The following is a 14,969-nucleotide window of genomic DNA, read 5'->3' as shown; positions in this document are numbered from 1 at the left end:
AAGGGAAGCATATATTGTTGTGCTAGGTTATTTTAAAGCATTTTTGTGCTCAGAAGTAGAACAGTTTTGTGATCTTTTAAACTGTTTAATAATTCTATTTCCTGGGGTGTTCCTTTTACCCAGAAGTGATCCCAATTGGATGAGGGTGCTCACTTGTATAAAGACCTATCCTTCTTCTCATATGACACATTTAAAAGCAGACATTGCAAAGCCTTGGCAAGCCAGATGAATGAAACTAGGAAAGTAATTAAGAGGATGTGCTTCTGCACCCATATGGGAGACCCAGACGAAGCTCCTGGCTTCCGTCTGACCCAACCTTGGATGTTGCAGTTATTTGGGGAGTGGACTAGTGAATGGAATATTCTCTCTCTCTCCTCTCTCTCTCTCTGACTCTGCCTTTCAAATTAAAAAAAAAAAAAGATTATGCTTGTCTTTTAAAATAATAGTTACCTATAGATAGCTGTTGGTAACTCACCTTCCGGGTAGATTCTGGTTTAGGAGTGTTTACTTAGCAGTTAGAACTACGTTCTACCCAGGCTCTTCCTCTCTAGGTTTAATGCTTGGTAGCTGCCACAGGGGATAAGAAATGACTTATACTTAGGATTTTTGAATGATGGCCAAAGGAATTAACTCTGAGAATTGCCATTTTCCAGGTTCCCATAATGTGCAGCTAACACAGATTATCCAAGTTGTGGGGTTAGAGACTGGGATGACATGGATACAAGAGAAAAGATCAAGATACATATCATAACAAGCTAAACAGTTGTTTTATGATGGTCAGGGATAGAAGGATCTATTATACTCCATTTTGATGCTTATAGAGATGACTAAAAATAAGTTACATTAATAGCTCCACATCACTGATTTCACATAAAGGCTATGCTATAAAATGTATCAATCAATTTTGAATTCATGTATAAGTCATGAAACATTTCCTAAGTATTTTCTCATTTTTTAAACCAAGTCAGGGGTTGGTGGACCACAGGCCAAATGCTGCCTGCTATCTGTTTTGTAGGGTAATGGGCTATAAGACAATTTTTAAGTTACTGAAAAAAATTACAAGAAGAATACAGTTTCAGGGCCCATGGAAATTATGTGTAATGTAAATTTCAGTGTCCATAAATAAATGTGCTTTGGAACAAAGCCACACTCATTCATTTATGTTGAGTGGACTAATTACGAAAGAGACTATATGGCCAGCAGAGCTACAGATGTTTGTTATCAGATCTTTCATGGCAAAAGTAAATAAATAAATGAAATAAAAACTTGCCAACATCTGAACTGGATTATATACTCTTTAGGGTCAGAGATTGTATTTTGTACATTTCTAATATCCCTTGGATGAAAGAAAACACAGCAAGTACTCAATGATAATTCATTGTTGCTCATTCCCAAGCATAACTGCCAATTCAAAACAGACATCAGCTAATCTTGCCATTAGAGAACATTATGGTCCAGAGGAATTTTGTACCATGGAAGTAGGGTTCCTGATATTCAAGAATCAGTGTCAGTATATAGAGAAAATGCTGTGTATAGTTCATTGCTGTATGTGCTCCATGTCATTCTACATATAGAAACAGTAGAAATTTGAAGGAGAGATAACTTGGAAAAAGAGAACACATTTATACACACATCCAATTATAGGAAAAAAGTCAAAGTAACACAAAGCAAAAAACCCAAGGTATTGGAAAAAACACTAATTTCTAATATGAAATGATGGCTGACTACTTTATATGTATGTACTATCATCTGTTTCCCTTTGATGCTAACAGAAACCCTTGGGGTTGCTTTGTTAGTTTCCATCTTAATGATGAAGAGACAAATTCATTTCGATTAAGTAGGTTCCACAAGGTTTGAAAAGTTGGGGAAACTAGGATACAATGCAGATTTCACTCTTCCTCATTCAATATCTGTTTTGAATTGAACTGTGCTCCTCTTCCCAAAACTTAAATGCTGAAGTCCTAAACTCTGATACATCAGAATGTGATTTCCCAATGTATTTCCCAATAAGATATTTAAAGGTCTAAGTAAGATAAAATGAGATCATTGGGGTGGGCCTTGATCAATGTAATTATTGCCCTTATTAGAACAGGAAATTTGGATACAACCATATACAGTGGGATGATCCTGTGAAGGCAGGGGGACAAAATGACCATCACACCAGGCGGAGATGCAACAAAGCAAACCATCAGATCTGCTGACTTTTCATGTCAGACTACTGGCTTGCAGAAACAATTTCTATTCTTCAAGTTACATAGTCTGTCCTTCTTTACTATGGCAGACCTAGCAAACTGATATGGTATCTAACAAAAGGTTAAGAGAAATGGGATTTGTGTGAGACCAAATATCTTTTATTAAGTCTATTTTTTCATGATATTTTCAAAAATTTTCTTTTAGAATAATTTTAATTATACAAAACAGAAATTGTGAAGTAGCAATACAAAGAGTTCCCACTTATCTTTCACTCCATTTCCCCCATTAGTTTCTAATATTGGTATATTTGTCTCAATTACTGGACTACAACCAGCTCCCCCTATTTTTATATCCAAAGAATTGTATTCTTCTCATCTATTCCAGCCTCCAGGAATCAACATTCTATGCTCAGATTGAGCTGTTTTTTTTTTTTTAAGAGATTTATTTATTTGAAACGCAGAGTCACAGAGAAGGAGAGGCAAAGGCAGAGAGAGAGAAAAAGAGAGAAAGAGAGAGAGAGAGAGAGTCATCTATCTGCTGGTTCACTCTCTAAATGGCCACAACGTTCAGGGCTGAGTCAGGCCAAGGATAGTTGTCAGGAGCTTCTTCTGGGTCTCCCACATGGGTGCAGGGCCCCAAGTGTTCGGCCATCCTCTGTTGCTTTCCCAGATGAATTAACAAGGAGCTGGATCAATAGTCGAGCAGCTGGGATTCAAACTGGCACCCATAAGGAATGTCAAAGTTTCAGGTGGCAGCTTTACCTGCTATGCCACAGCTCCGGCCCCCTCCTCCTATTTTTTAAAAAGCTGAATAGTATTCCATTGTGTGTGTGTGTTTGTGTGTGTATGTAAACCTTAGTTAATTTCATGTTATTGCTATTTTGAACAGTTCTGCTACAAACATAATGGAGTGGGTATTTCTTTGATACAATGGTTCATGTTTTTTGGTTATAAAGCCAGTAGTGAAACTGCTGAATGATATGGCAATCTCATTTCCAGATTCTTAAAGAATTCTCCATATTGGTTCTCATAATGGTGACACTAATTTACATTCCCACCAACAGTGTACAAGAATTCCCATTTCTCCACATCTTCATCAGCATTTTTTACTTTTTCTTTTGATAATATCAAATCTGACAGGGATGAGGTGATATCTCATTGTGGTTTTATTTGCATTTCCTTTACAACTATTGAAATTAAATGCTTTTTCAAGTATTTGTTGGTCATTTGTATTTCTTCTTTGGGTACTCTATTCATGTCTTTTGCACATTTCTTAACTAGTCATTTTTTTTTACTGTTGAGTATTTTAGTTGCTTACATATTCTGTATATAAGTCTTTTGCCAGATAAGTAGTTTGCAAATATTTTTCGCATTCTGTCAGGTGTCTCTTCATTCTAGTATTTGCTTCCTTAGCTGTGCAGAAGCCTCTGAGTTTTATGTATTCTAATTTACCCCTTTTATTCAATATGGTATTGGGAATATTAGTGAGAGAAAAAGGAAAGAAATAAAGGACACTGAAATTGGAACAGAGGAAAACAAAATACTGATGTTTGCAGATGGCATGATGTACATTTAAAACCCTAAACATTTCCACAACAGCTGTTAGATCTGATAAACCAATTCAGCAAAGTTGCTCAACAGGATAGTTAATCAGTCTATGAAAAACAGCATTTTATTCACTGAAATTAAAATCAGAAGAGAAATCCTATTCATGATGGGTACAAAAATAATCAAATGTTTAGGTATAAATTTAACCAAAGAACTGAAAGATCTATATAATGAAAATTATAAAACGTTGATTGATGTGGTTTATGTTGTGGCGTAGTGGGTTAAGCCCCTGCCTGCAACACCAGCATCCCACGTGTGCATAGGTTCAATCCCTGTTTGCTCCATTTCTGATTCAGCTCCCTGCTAACATTCCTGGGAAAGCTTCAGAGGATGGCCCAAGTGCTTAGGCCCCTGCCATCCATGTGGGAGACCCAGAAAAGACTCCTGGGTCCTGGCTTAAGCCTGGCCCTGCTCCAGTCTTTGTGGCCATTTCGGGGAGTGACCAAGCAGATGGAAGATCTCTCTCCCTATCTCTCTTTCTATCTGTCTCATTAACTCTGCCTTTTAAGTAAAATAAAATAAATCAATCTTTAAAAGAAAAAAAGACAAGCCAGAGCTGCAGCTCACTAGGCTAATCCTCGTCTGTGGCGCCGGCACCCCAAGTTCTAGTCCCGGTTGGGGCACTGGTTCTGTCTCGGTTGCTCCTCTTCCAGTCCAGCTTTCTGCTGTGGCCCTGGAAGGCAGTGGAGGATGGCCCAAGTGCTTGGGCCCTGCACCCGCATGGGAGACCAGGAGGAAGCACCTGGCTCCTGGCTTTGAATTGGTGCAGCGTGTTGGCAGTAGCGGCCATTTGGGGGGTGAACCAACGGAAGGAAGACCTTTCTCTCTGGCTCTCTCTCTCACTGTCTAAATCTGCCTGTCAAAAGAAAAAAGAAAAAAGGCAAAGAAATTTATTAAATAAATCACTAAGAATGAAAAAAAAAGTTATTCCTTGCTCATGCATGGAAGAATTAATATAGTTAAAAGGTGTATAGTACTTAAAGTAATCTACAATTCCATGTAATCCCTACAAAATAACAATGACATTCTTTACAGAATTAGAAAAAGCAGCCTCGGCCAGCGCCGCGGCTCACTAGGCTAATCCTCCGCCTTGCGGCGCCAGCACACAGGGTTCTAGTCCCAGTCGGGGCACCGATCCTGTCCCGGTTGCCCCTCTTCCAGGCCAGCTCTCTGCTGTGGCCCGGGAGTGCAGTGGAGGATGGCCCAAGTGCTTGGGCCCTGCACCCCATGGGAGACCAGGAGAAGCACCTGGCTCCTGCCATCGGATCAGCGCGGTGCGCCGGCCGCAGCGCGCCAACCGCGGTGGCCATTGGAGGGTGAACCAACGGCAAAAGGAAGACCTTTCTCTCTGTCTCTCTCTCTCTCACTGTCCACTCTGCCTGTCAAAAAAAAAAAAAAAAAAAAGCAGCCTCAAATTCATTTGGAGTCACAAAAGACCCAGAATAGCCAAAGTGATACTAAACAACATCATAATAACTGCTTTCAAAGCATGCTACAAAGCTATAGTAATTAAAACAATATGGTACTGGCATAAAAACCAGAATATAAATCAATAGAACAGGATATACAGAAATTAGTTCAGGTACATACAATTTTTGATTTTTCACAAATGTGCCAAATGGTATTGTCCAAATCGGATGGGTATACCTAGAAGAATGAAATTATTTCCCTACTTTTCACCATATATAAAAAAACAACTCAAGATGGAACAAAGATGTAAATGTCAGACCAAGGGCTAGTGTTGTAGCCTACCTAAATAACCCACAACCTGTGAAGCTGGCATCCCATATAGGCTCTGGTTCGAGACCTAGCTGTTCCTTTTCTGATTCAGCTCCTGGGAAAGAAGTGGAAGGTGGCCCAAGTGCTTGAGTTCCTGCATCCATATGGGAGATTCAGTTGAAGCTCCTGGCTCCTGGCTTTGGCCTGGCCTAGTGCTGGTCATTGTGGTCAATTGTATAATAAACCAGTGGATAGAAGATCTCTCTTTCTTTCTGGCTCCCCCTCTCTCCACCTATGTAACTGTGCCTTTCAAATAAAAAAAATTAAGAAAATAAGTGTTAGGCCAGAAACCATGGAATTGCTGGAAGAGAACATAGGGGAAACCCTTCAGTACATTATTATAAGTGAGTAAGTGACGACTTCTTGGATTAGATCTCAAAAGCAGACAACAAAAGCAAAACTAGACAAGTGATATTAAGTATTTTAATAAAAACAATTTGATGTATGATGGGACATTTATGATCAAACCCTTTACATTTTTATCTATAATGGGAATAGATTGTTCTAGGTTTTCTTAATATATTGGCAACAAAGTGATGTCAACTTCCTGACACCATGAAGCCTAAATTTAACTGGGAGATAGTTAATAAATGTTTAAAAAAATTTTAAAAAAAGCTATGGGCTGTCCCTGTGGCCTCATGGGTAGAGCTTCTACCTGCAGTGCTGCCATTCCATATGGGCACCAGTTGGAGTCTCAGCCACTCTACTTCTGATTCAACTCTCTGCTATGGCCGGGGAAAGCCGAGGATGGCCCAAGGCCTTAGGTCCCTGCACTGTGTGGGAGACTTGGAGAAGCTCCTGGCTTCTGGCTTCTGATCAGCACAGTTCTGGCCATTGTGGCCATCTGGGGAGTGAACCAGAGGATGGAAAACTTCTCTCTGTTTCTCTCTCTGATCCTGCCTTTCTATAACTCTGCTTTTCAAATAAATAAATAAATCATTTTTAAAAATCTAACTATATATATAATCTAACTATATATATACATATATATATATATATATAAAATCTAATATATTTCAGGCAGAAATTAAAATTTCATGGAAGGTAATTTATCCATGCTTGTTGTAAAGAAGTATGAAGATTCTAAAGTGGACTTAAGGCTTGAGAAAGCATTTAAAATATTGAAAAAAAGTCTTCCAGAAAAATCCCAAAGGTTTCATGATACAAATGATTTTGGTATAGATAAGTGATGGTAGAATGGCCATTATTCATAAAACATAATGAAAAAAGGGAAATGTGTTGGGAGCTGAAATTGGAGAGTTGACCAAAAGCACAATCTGATAGGACCCTTTTCTTCAGTGAGAGAGATGGTGTAGCTTTTAGCTATGGAAAATAATTTTATAATTTATAATTTCAAAGTTTGCCTTGTCCACTCTTCAAATAAGGTAGAAACTGATGGCTTGGATTAGAGTTTTATCTGTGAAGATCCAAGGTGTATGGTAGTAGTAATATAAATGACAATGATGATGCATCAGTTATTGACAATATGGTAAATAGAGGAAATAAACATAAACATTTTTTAAAATGAACTATTAATTTTTTTTAAAAAAATTTTAAGATAACATATTTTTTATTTTAAATTACATTGTAGTGAAAGGTTTAGTGCTCCACTAAATAAAGAGTTCAACAAGTAAAAAGCAAAAAGCTTTTGCTATAGCAAAGGCTATAAATAACAATTAAATGAAAATATGTCAAACACTTCAATTTTATATTGACTATATGTTGAATGATAATGTTTGGAATATATAAGAATTGATGAGTAAATTATGCAACTAGTAAACAAAGTGAAATATCTTGAGGCCGGTGCTGTGGTTCAGTGGGTTAAAGCATAACCTGCAGTGTTGGCATCCCATATGGCCACTGGTTCAAGTACTGGCTGCTCTACTCTGATCCAGTTCCCTGCTAATGACATGGGAAAGCAGCAAAGATAGTCCAAGTGCTTGTGTCCCTGTTCCCACGTGGGAAATCCAGAAGAAGCTCCCAGCTCCCGGCTTCAGACCATCTCATCCAGGTTGTTGCAGCCATTTGTGCAGTGAACCAGCGGATGGAAGACATCTCTCTTTCTGTGTCTCCTTCTCTCTGCCTACAACTCTACCTCTCAAATAAATAAATAAAATCTTTTTAAAAAGAGAGAGAAAGGTCTTCTACCTGCTGGTTCATTCTCCAAATGGCTGCAATGGTCAGAGCTGGGCCAATCTGAAGCCAAGAGATGGGAGCTTCTTTTGGATTTCCCACGTGGGTTCAGGGAGGAAGCTTAGCTTACCATGCCATACCACTGGCCCCATACAAATAAATAAATCTTTAAAAAAATAAATACCCAAACTGCCTTTGACTTCTAGTGAGAAAATGAGAAAAAATTATGCTTGACATTCTTTAAGTTTGCATATTAAGTATACATGGTAAGATATGAAGTGGGTAGTACGATATACAATTATGGAGGCTTAAAACACTGAAGATGGAAATAAGATTCAAATGCACTTTGAGGCATCAATCTGAGTAAAATTCTACAAGAAAAATTGTAACATGAACAGAAAAAGTGGCTTTGAAAGAAGCCTGTAGGAACAGAGCATTAAAAACTACAGAGACATCTGAGAAGAGATCTGAGAGGAGACTAGTGAGTAAAGAAGACACTAAGAGTTGTGCTACCAGAGCTTAGAGAGGAGGTGCCCAAGAAGGAGGCAATAGATAACTATGAAACAAGCTTATTGAGATTAGATTTTATGAAGTGGGTGTGTAGCTCAGTGGCTAAGCCACTACATCCTGCATCAGAGTGCTTGGGTTCAGTTTCCTACTCTGCTTTGTCAATGGAAGGTATTGGTAATGGCTGCTGACCCCCACATGGGAAGTATGGATGAGTTTCCAGCTCCTGGTTTCAGCTCCAGACACTGTGGGCATTTGGGTAGTGAATTACCAGATGGGAGCATTATGTGTTTGAAGCGAGAAAAAATATATGTAATGGTAATTTAAGAATTTGGAAAGTATACTAGAATATTTCCTTACTGAAATGAAGTTTATTGTTTTTATAAAAATTGTATATATCTATGGATATCAAATGATCTAATATACATACACCTTATATAATGTCCAAGTCAGGGTAAACATATCTATCTTTTCAAACATTTTTCATCTGTTTGTGGTGAAGGCATTCAAAATTCTTTTCTTTTAACTGGTACTTTTAAAACATATATAGCACATTATTGTTATCTGTTATTAGCCTTCTGTGCCATGGAACACCAGAACTTCTTTTTCCTATCTGACTAAAAGTGTTCTATAATTTGTATGTGTGCTGAATGTCCATTGAGATTTGCAAATATAAATCTAAAAAGAATCAGTCTGCACAGTAGAAGGATTTTTTTCCTTACAGCTATAGACAGCTGCTGAGAAGACGGTGGGTGAATGGTTGGATTTAACCACAGCTGGGGGTTTGCCAACAAGTAGGTCAGAGGGTGAGGAGAACAAGGAAGACCAGGGCCTTAGCGACGCATTGGTCATGGTACCATGCAGCTATCCAAGGAATCTAAGGCATCTCAGTTGGGAAAGAAGGATGGAGAGGACAGGGGTGTGGAGGAAGGTAAAAGAAAGATGGATTTGGAAAGGAAAATCACGGAGTCAGTTATTGGAAGGTCATGAAAGTTTAAAGCATAACCGGAGTGAAATCTCCACGGTAAAGTGAGCAATAAAGTTAAAATGTGCAAGTGAAGTGGAATATTTAAAATGCAGCTTTTAGTGGTGGAACAGAGAGAGATGAAGACAAGATTCAGGAAGGAATAAGTTTAAGAGTTGAGGACATCAGAGATTTTGGATGGATAGTTGTTGAATTTTCAAGAATGATAATTGAAGCAGCAATGGGAAATCAATGAGCCAGATGCTAAAGTCCATGGTAAGTGAGGAAAGTTAATGTGCACTTGCACTTTGAAAGTTACAGAGTGAGAGATTCATTATATCTTAAGAAAGCACTGTTGGTTTTTTTTCTGGAAACTGCAGAATAATGGCTTAATTTTGAAGATGAATAAATTCTGTCTTTTCATCATACCAATAAAGAGTGAACAAGAATTACTTGAGTGAGTTTGTACAGCATGCTGATGGAAAGCTACTTATGAAATCTGACATTAATTGGCACATATACACATTTATGAGACACTCTGATTGCTTTGTTTCTTTCTTTTCTTTTTTACAAAGATTTATCTATTTGAAAGGCAGTGTTACAGAGAGAGAGGGAGAGAAAGAGAGATCTTGTATCCATTGGTTCAACAGCCAAGACTGGCCAGTCTGAAGCTAGGAGCCAGGAGCTTCATCCAGGTTTCCCATGTGGGTATCAGGGACCCAAACATTTGGGTCATCTTCCACTGCTTTCCCAGCTGCATTAGCAGGAAGCTGGGTGGGAAGTGGAGCAGCTGGGACTCGAACCAGCACCCACACAGGATGCCAATATTGTTGCAGGCAGCAGCTTAGCCTGCTCTGCCACTACTACACTGCCCTCTGCTTGGTTTCTTTACCAAAAAGTCAGAGAGCATTTCTCAGAAATAATCTGTGTATTTGCATGTTATTTGGATTTTTTTCCCTAATTTATAATTAAAGCTCAAGCAAGAGAGTTTTAAAAATTCAAATAATTGTAGTTTGGAATATAAAGTTCTCATATATGCATCTTTATAAATAATCAATAAACTAAGAGATATCTATAAAATACAGTCAATTTAGCTGTGTGTGGAAAGTTGAGAAAAGTGACAAGAGCACATTTTACATTGAAGAGTAGATATGAATCACTTATTAACAGCTTACTCTTTGTCTAAAAACGTATGGCAGAGTAGTATGAGATAGGGCCAGAGAAAAAACTGGTGGTCGTATGAAAGGGTATACTATGAAGAATCAAATATATATAACTGGATTGTGTATGCCATTATGTAACATTGTCTCTCTCAAGAAATATATAAGATATGGGCAGAGCTTATTCAGAAGGCTATCTCATTTCCTGATTGGCAAAAATATTGATATGACTTACAACTTACTGCTCTAAATATTGACAGGTGATTTGATTTCTTTCAAAAGCAATCCATAAGGAAAGATAAATTTCCCATTCTTAAAGGATAGCTTATTTGAAAACAGTGTCATATTTTAAAAGTTCCAGTAAATGGAGCCTTTCTGTAGGTAACTAGATTGTTAAATCATGAAACTATAAGCAATAAGTGTGCCATCTATTGGCAAAACAAGCATAGTGTAAGTACAGCAGGAAACTCATGGTCAAGGGCAAGTTATGCAAACATGCTTTTACATGTCATAAAAAAGTAACATTTTATCACTTAAAGAAAGATAACCTGATTTATCCACACAAGAATTGGGATCATTCCTGCTGTGCCATTATTCCAGTCACAGAAAGTACATAAAATCAGTAATGAGTGCATCACGGTTCATGTCTCAACTTTCTGTAATGTGTTGTATAAGTGTACATATGTTGCTTAACTTCCTATAGCCCATATTCTTTCTCCATAAAAATAGATTATGAGCATGATAGCAATTATCTATCAGTTAATTTAAGTTCTAATATTTTGGAAATTTTATGTCTTGAATCTATAATTAGGGCAGAAATAACATCCAATAGAGTTGACCATGCTTAAAAAATATTTACGTATTTGAGAGGGAGAGGGAAAGGGAGAGAGGGAGAAAAGAAAGAAGGAGAGGGTGAGGGAGAGTTCTTCCATCCTCTGATTTACTCCTCAAATGCTCTCAGTGGCTGGGGCTGGGTTATACTTGAAGCCAGTACTGGGAAACTCAACATAGGGACCTACCTATGTGAGCAGTCATCTGCTGGCTCCCAGGGTGCATACTAGAAGCAAGCTAAATTAAGCAGAGGAGCCGGCCGGTGCCGCAGCTCAATAGGCTAATCCTCCGCCTGTGGTGCCAGCACCCCAGCTTCTAGTCCCGGTTGGGGCACTGGATTCTGTCCCGGTTGCTCCTCTTCCAGTCCAGTTCTTTGCTGCGGCCCAGGAGTGCAGTGAGGGATGGCCCAGGTCCTTGGGCCCCTGCACCCTCATGGGAGACCAGGAGGAAGCACCTGGCTCCTGGCTTTGGATCAGCGCAGTGCGCTGGCTGCAAAGTGCCGGCAATAGCGGCCACTTGAGGGGTGAACCAACAGAAAAGGAAGACCGTTATCTCTGTCTCTCTCTCTCTCTCACTGTCTAACTCTGCCTGTCCAAAAAAAAAAAAAAAAAAAAGCAGAGGAGCCAAGTATACAACACAGGCACTCCAGGATGTGATACAAGCATTCCAAGGGATATCTTAACAGTTAGATGCGTCACCCACCTCGTAATTTTAATTTTACTCCTAAGTTGGTCATATACAATTTTCTCTGATGTGAAGTCATTGTACAGAAGATCATAATTACAAAGGTGTAGAAATTATATATATTTTAGCTGAGTGGGAAAAATGGATAGTCTACAAAATGAAGTGTATTTAAAAATTCTGATTCAATATCTCTTTATGTAAAATTAACTTTTATTAATCCATGGAACAGGTTTACTGATTATTTCCCAGAGGAAAGATGCACTTTCCTTTTTGAAGCAGAAACCAAAGGAGAACTTAAGAATTTATTTACATTAAGGAAATCATTTATATAAGCTTTCATTTAAATTTAAGGTTGGGAGTAGAGCCATTGGAGGTAGAGTAGAGGTTATGATTACGAAGGAATGAGGCCCAAGTGCGCTAGACAGGGCCTAGAACAAAGGACAGAGTCATTATTAGAGGAGTTAAGAAAGGTGCTGTCTAAGCTACAGTTAAGTTTTCTGATTGAGAGGAAAATAGAACCTGACAGAAGGGGCTTGATAATAATCTGTTGGGCTTTAGGCCTTGTAAGTTAAGAGGCCCAGACCTATCTATCTCTTCACATGGGGTATATCCTAAGGGAGGTGTGAACCTCCTAGGAGAAGGCACTCTGTTGACTTTCATTACTTAGCTGGCCTGGGAGGAGAGCTGGCCAGGTAAAGGCAGGGGGCATCTCTAACAAGAAATTTACAGTTCTGCCTGCAATGTTGCTGACCCTACTTGGCCATCCCCTCAGCTGCAGTGGTCACTTTGGAAGTTGGGCTGAGTGAAGGGCTTTTCAGCTTAGAGCCAATAAGATCTGTGGCTCTGACCTGGGCATCCTTCGACTCCAGGGCAGGTCCATTTCCAGTGATCCAACTCTTGGCAGAGCTGCCAGGGCTCTTCACAAGCTGACTTCTGCTGAAGCCCAGGCTTACCACATTGAAAGCCACTGCAGTGGACTGGCCTGTTGGGTCTCTTTGAGGGCAGATCACTGTACAGATCAGCCATTAATAAGCCTGCCACCCATTGCTTCTGATGCCTAGCTTTCTTTTCCTCTTGGTTTTTGTTAAAGCAGACCAGAGGATGCAAGTCAAGGGAGTGCCCAAGTCCCATCTCTAATCTTCAGTGGCCTGAACTACAAGTCTATAGTCACAGGCATGTTCTGTAGTAGTTTTTCTAAGGTAGACAATGCCCATGAGGAAAATTATATTCTCACTTAAAAACTTTCTTTCCCTTTAGTCTGAAAGGGAGGTTTTTTCTACTTACTGTTTACTTCGCTGATGGCGAAGTGAATCTAGCTATGAGATTATTATTTAAGTTCTTATTTTGGCTATGCTATTACAGAAAAATGTTAGCCATCTCTTTAATAAGGTCTAAAGATTAAATTGTGCATCCTACAGATTCCTTTCATTTAAATTTAAAACAACAGGTGTACAGAGACATTTCTGGGTTTTGTTGCCAATTTGTTTTCTTTACTTAAGTAATCAATTTGAGGGAGAGAGATGAGGAGACAAAGAGTACCCTTATCTTTCCAAATACTACGAGGTCAAAGCTGGCAGTAGGGAACTCAGTCTAGGTCTCCCATGGGAACAGCAGGATGTACACTACTTGAGACATTACTGCTGCCTCCCTGGGTCTGAATGCAGGAAGATGGAATCAAGAATTGGAACTGGAAGCTGAAAACAGCCACTCCAATATGGGATGTAGACATCCTAATTGATATTATTTAAAATTTATTTATCTTTAAATATTGATTTCCCACAATGTTCTTCAGATTATCTATTTATGTCATTTATTTGGAAGAGGAAGAGAGAGGGAGAGAGGGGTAGAGAGAGAGGGAAAGAGAGAAAGCAAGCTTCCATCTGCTGGGTCATTTCCCCAAATGCCTGCTAACATCCAGGGAGTGCTGTGCCAGATAGTTGCTAGGAGCCCAGATCTCCATCTGGGTCTCCCAAGTATCTGAATACTATCTGTTGCCCTTCAGAGTGTGAATCAGCATCAAACTTGATGAGAAGCTGTGCTGGGAGTGCAGCCCAGGAGACGATGTGGGCAGTCCCACACAGTGGCTTAATCTCTGTACCACAAGGCCCATCCATACTGACATCTTAGCCAGGAGGTCAAATGCCTAGCCTGATTTGTTCATTCTTAAAAGATATAAGGCACAAAACTTCTCTTTGAACTACATTGTAAATAAAATTAATCATCATTTTCCTATTCCATTTGAAAAATAATATCTTTACGAAGTCATAGAAATTTGTGATGAATATTCTGCAGATGCCAGCAGATGGAAAGCAATTGGTAAAATTTTGGGGTCAATATTTTCCTCTTTGCAAAATTATTTTTTTAATTTATTTATTTCTTTGAAAGTCAGAGTCACACAGATAGAGGAGAGGCAGAGAGAGAGAGAGAGGTCTTCCATCTGATGGTTCCCTCCCCAACTGGCTGCAAAGGCCAGGCCTGTGCTGATCCAAAGCCAGGAGCCAGGAGCTTATTCCTGGACGCCCACGTGGGTGCAGCGGCCCAAGGATTTGGGTCATCCTCTGTGCTTTCCCAGGCCATAGCAGAGAGCTGGATCGAAAGTGGAGCAGCCGGGTCTTAAACCAGTGCCCATATGGAATGACGGTGCTTCAGGCCAGGGCGTTAACTCTCTGAGCCACAGTGCCGGTCCCAAAATATTTTTATTTATTTATTTATTTGAAAGGCAGAGAAACAGAGGCAGGAAAGAGAGAGAGAGAGAGAGATTCCATTTGCTGGTTTGTTTTCCAAATGCTGTACAACTAAGGCTGGGCCAGGCCAAAGGCAGGAGTCAGGAACTCCAACCAAGTCTTCTATGTCTATCTCGTGGGCCATCTTTCATGGCTTTCCCAGGAGAATTAGCAGGAAGCTGGATCGGAAGGAGAGCAGCCAGAGCTCAAACCAGCAAGCACTCCGATGTGGGGCGTCACAGGCTGTGGCTTACCCTGCTGTGTCACAATGCTGGCCCTTTGGGTCAAAATGCTTTAATTCAAGAATTACTGTTCTGGTATTTATCCTTAATATGTAATCAGAAATTCATAGAGTTAAGTACATACATGTTCAATATTATTTATAACA

The sequence above is a fragment of the Lepus europaeus genome, chromosome 2, assembly GCF_033115175.1.
Source record: "Lepus europaeus isolate LE1 chromosome 2, mLepTim1.pri, whole genome shotgun sequence".
Lineage (NCBI taxonomy): Eukaryota > Metazoa > Chordata > Mammalia > Lagomorpha > Leporidae > Lepus > Lepus europaeus.
This window is presented reverse-complemented; position numbering follows the sequence as displayed.